Source organism: Arachis hypogaea, chromosome 19 (assembly GCF_003086295.3).
Source record: "Arachis hypogaea cultivar Tifrunner chromosome 19, arahy.Tifrunner.gnm2.J5K5, whole genome shotgun sequence".
In the NCBI taxonomy this organism is placed as follows: Eukaryota; Viridiplantae; Streptophyta; class Magnoliopsida; order Fabales; family Fabaceae; genus Arachis; species Arachis hypogaea.
Genome location: NC_092054.1, coordinates 151427111 through 151432019, shown reverse-complemented (window position 1 = coordinate 151432019; position 4909 = coordinate 151427111). Strand labels below are relative to the sequence as shown.

At 28.3% G+C, this 4909-nt stretch overlaps 1 pseudogene; it reads left to right on the top strand.

Moving 5' to 3' along the window:
- Positions 1-3847: 3847 nt before the first annotated feature.
- On the top strand, positions 3848-4708 carry LOC112779092 (probable serine/threonine-protein kinase At1g01540; annotated as a pseudogene).
- The last annotated feature ends 201 nt before the right edge of the window (positions 4709-4909 follow it).

Here is a 4909-nt window from a genome sequence, read left to right as displayed (position 1 = left end):
ATTATAAAATTTATTTTTTATTTTATAAATTATTATTTTATCGTTCATCTATCATATTTATTGATAATAAAAAACTAAAATAATAACAAATTAAATCTTCTATTAATCGTAATAAATATTTTGCAATCTTAATCTATCATAATTTTATCATTGATCGAGTTACATACTTATTGGGTTGGAAAAATAATCGTGTTCATTAGAAATTCAATCGATTGGAATTGATACACAATCGATTGAATTTTGCAAGGCATGTGAAATTTTCCTTATTCAATCGATTGGTCATATTACTCAATTAATTGAAATCATTAAAGCAATATAAATTTAGTTAATTCAATCAATTGACTTACGCTATTAGAATGATATATAAAAGTTTAATCGATTAGTATGATAATTCTACAACAATCAAAATTGTGTATTTTACCATGTTCGCCACAATTTATGCCAAAATTAAAATTATAATTCACCTAATATAATGTCTTGCAGCTGAATTGCGTCCTAAGATTTTTACACATTGTTTTACTCGCATCATATCGTTATCCTTCATACTTGTCTGTGCTTCATATTTTTATATCGGATCTTGCATGATTTAAGCTTTGACTTGTAAATATGTTTAATGTTATGTTCTCTGCAACACTTGTAATGCCATATTGCAATAATGGTGAAAGATAAACTAGCTTAAATGAGTTCATTTGATAATCTATTTTCAAATCTTTTAGTGTTGGGCACATAATCATCTATAATCATCATATATGATTAGCTAGCCTTCAATTTATTCTTTTGGTTTCACGATTTAATGGATTTTTAATTAACTTCTAATAGTAAATTGATAAATGGTTCAGTTTTCTGGTCATTTTCAACCGTTTCCAACTACTTCGTTCCCTTTCTCAACTATTATTGTGTCATTGTGCCATTCAACTCTTGAAAAACTCCTACAATTGGGTGGTTACCTGTGCCTCGATAGATATGAGTTTCTAGTATAAAGTCATTAATTTGCCTTTAGCAGGGATGGAAGCATGTAATAATTTTTGGCATCATCTAAATACTTTAATCCCTGTATTTATGTTCTTTAATTGTTGAATTCTTTGTTATTGGCACTGTTTTTGGTGGAAATACAAAACTTCAATTTTCCTTAATTGTTTAGAGATTTACAAGTTCATTATGTTATAACTCTTATAACTTGAATGATATAGCGTAAGTCAATCGATTGGGTAACTGAACCAATAGATTGAATTAACTAAAATCATGTTGCTTTGATGATTTTAATCGATTGGGTAATATGACCAATCAATTAAATAAGAAAAACTTCACATGCCTTGCAAAATTCAATCGATTGTGTATTAATTCCAATCGATTGAAGTTTGGGAAACCTGAATTTCAATCGATTGGTTTATGCATCCAATCGATTGAATTTTTAACGAACACGATTTTTCCAACTCAATATATATGCAACTCGATCAATGATAAAATTACGATCGATTAAGATTGCAAAATATTTATTACGATTAATAGAAGATCTAATTTGTTATTGTTTTAGTTTTTTATTATCAATAAACATGATAGATGAATGATAAAATAAAAAATAGATTTCATAATAAAATAATATATAAAAGACTAGTTTATAATTAAAATTAAATAATGACTATTTAGCAGTTATTAAAAAACTTAAAAAATAAATTTTGTTATGGGACCATTTAATGGTCCAAACGTTCTGGGACCATTGAATCTAATGTCCCTAACCGGTGCAAGAAACTAACAAGCATTATTAAATGTGTAAGAAACTAACAAGCATTATTAAATGTGTATTTAAAAATGAGAGTTGGTATAAAATTGATTTTACAAATTTAATTTTGATGAAAAATAAGTTTGTGTTAAGGTGATTTATGTTTGGCGATCTTTATATCAAAATGAATTATAGTAAAATAAATGTTGTTTGGCTTACACTATTCAAAATCACTTTTAAATAAAAAATTACTAAAATAGACATCAACTTAAATAATTTTTTTATATTATCCTATCATTTTATTTAGATATTTGAATAAATCTTATTAATTAATTTTATAATAGAATTATTATTTATTTGCTAAAATAAAAATAACATATAAAAATTAGTAAAATATATTTTTAATTAAAACTAAAAAAATATAAATTTTAGATATATATATTATATTTTTTTAAAAATTTTAAGTATTAACGTGAGAATGTTAATTTAATATTCTTTTTACATCGTACTTTTATTCTGGTACTCTCAATAATCTTATTCTTAATATTATTTTAGAATTTAATGTTTATGATTTTATTGTTACTTATGATTAATTTTTTATTTAATGTCTCCTTTTTAATGAGATCATAATCTATATTATAAAAAAATTACACTAAAATATAGTATATGAGAATTACAATTATAGAAGAGAATACTACAAATAATTAAAAAATTATATATTTACCTTAGCCGTTCTTCATGATGTTTTTTATATAGATATATTTTTAGTACTTTTAATATTTTTTTTTGGTACGCTATAATTTTACTATTATTATTCTATACAAAAAAAATAACAAATAAAAAATTCATATAAACAAAAACAAATAAGAATTCTATAAAAAAATAATAATATACATGAAAAAGCATTAGAAAAAAATATTATAAAAAAAGCAATAAAATTAATCATATAAATAATAAAAGACAAAATTAATAAATAAAAAATAAATTTCAATTTAAAATGAAAAAGTGAATGCAAAGGTTGGATAAACTAGGTTTAGAAAGTAGAATCATGTCTGCATTTAGAAGAACAAAAAAATAGCCAAACCAAAAAATAAAACTTTCAACAAAACTAAACCTACTTTTGATACTTCAATCGCTAAGCTAAGGAGACCCTAATTTCTTCATTCAGGCGAAACCAAGCTTTGAACGTAACCATTGACACCCACCTAACAATGATTATTGCAAAGGTTTATGCACTTGCTTACTTCCTTAACTCTTTGATCATACACAAGTAATATGTTATCACGTTTGTTATACATCAACAAATAATTATCAATGGATTTTTTACTCCTATTTTTATACAGGAGTATGATTTACCACCATTAAAATATTTACAAAATAAATTCTATGTTTTTATTTTTGAAAGAATTGATAATTAAACATTTGTTCTCTATTTTTTTTGTTTTACACATTTCTCCTGTTTCTTTTAATCTGAGTTTCAAAGAGGAGAGTCCAAAGCTCTGCTAGGGCTTTTGCCCTTCTGCTTCCCATCAACGTCGCTCGTTTCTTGGTCCTCCCCCTCTGCGGTAGCTCGCTCTCTGACCCTCTCCCTGCGTCGTGGTCGTTCTCTAATCCTTTCCATTCGCGGGATTGCTCGTTTTCTCATGTATCGTGCTTGTTCTCTAATCGTCAACGCCACAACACGCTGCCGCCGCCGCCGCTACACTCGGGTCCACCACTTCATTATTTTCTGTCGCCTCTCTGTTCCTCTTCTTCACCAGCGACTCTTATCTCTATCCTTCTCCCTCCACATCTGCCTCTGCGACCTACTCCTTTAATGTTCCATTTTGTTTTTATTTTTATTGTACTTTATTTTCTTTTCTATGAAAATTTTATGTGAATTTGAATGTTCTTCATTTTCCAGAGTATTGAATGTTGTTTTGATTTCAAAAAAATTTGATAATAAACCAGTAAAAAATTTCAAAATGGATTAGGAGTCCTTGATTATGCTTGAATGATTGAATTTGATTGTTGTGATTTGGTTGGTAGTAACTCTTTTGATTTCTAATTGAATAAGGCTCCTACTTTTTTGTGGAAGTAGGGCAATGATTATGAAGAACTAAAATACAATACATGGTGTCTTATATGATGGGGACATTTGGGTTAGTAAGAGTTAACCAAACATTTTCCCTTATCAGTTAGTTTCACTTTCTATACTCAAATATTTCAGGCTTCAAAGTTCATGTTCTCTATTTTCTTGTTCTGTAGTTATGTTGCACCGGAGTATGCATGCATTGGAATGTTGACTGAGAAGAGTGATGTTTATAGCTTTGGGATACTTATTATGGAAATAATTACCGTAAGAAGTCCCGTTGATTATAGTAAACCCCAAGGAGAGGTTAAAGGCTATAACCAATAATAGTATACAGTTTTGGTTTTAATCTTCTTACACTGTTCTACGCTGATTATTTTCTCTCTTTTTCTGTTTTCCTAACTAGAATTTGGCATATTTGCAGGTTAATTTAATTGAGTGGTTGAAAGCTATGGTTGGCAATAGAAAATCAGAGGAACTCGTTGATCCGAACCTTCCTGAAAAGTCGTCTTCAAAGGCTCTTAAGCTTTGCTCTGTTGGTTGCTCTTAAATGTGTTGATCCAGATGCCACAAAGAGACCTAAAATCGGACACATAATCCACATGCTTGAGGCCGACGAGATCCTATTCGGTGATGTATGTTCTTTCCCTTTCTTGAACTCTGTATTATACATAACTGGAGAGCAAAAGTAAAATGATTCAGCATTGCTATAATTTGATTCTCATTTATCACTATTTTATTATTCTTTCTTGGAGGAACGGAGGACTGGAGGGGAATCATTGCGATCCCATGGCAATTATCATCATGAGCAAAAGGACTCTAGCAGAGATAAAAAGCGAATAGGTGAAAAGATCACTGATCGAAGTGAAAATGATAATAGCAGTAAAAATCTTGTCCATCCCACTAGGTTGAGATGATAGTTGTTAAATGGTAAATGTAGCTATGTATTTATTATTTTTGGTTTTAGTAGTTTGCCTATATTAATTTCTACCTCAATCTGGACAACATGCAATGAGTGTATTTTTGCTACATAATTTTTCCTCCCACCACAATTTGGGATTCATTGTATACTTGTTCATTATTTACTAAAAATCAAAATTTTGATGTCGTCCTTCTGA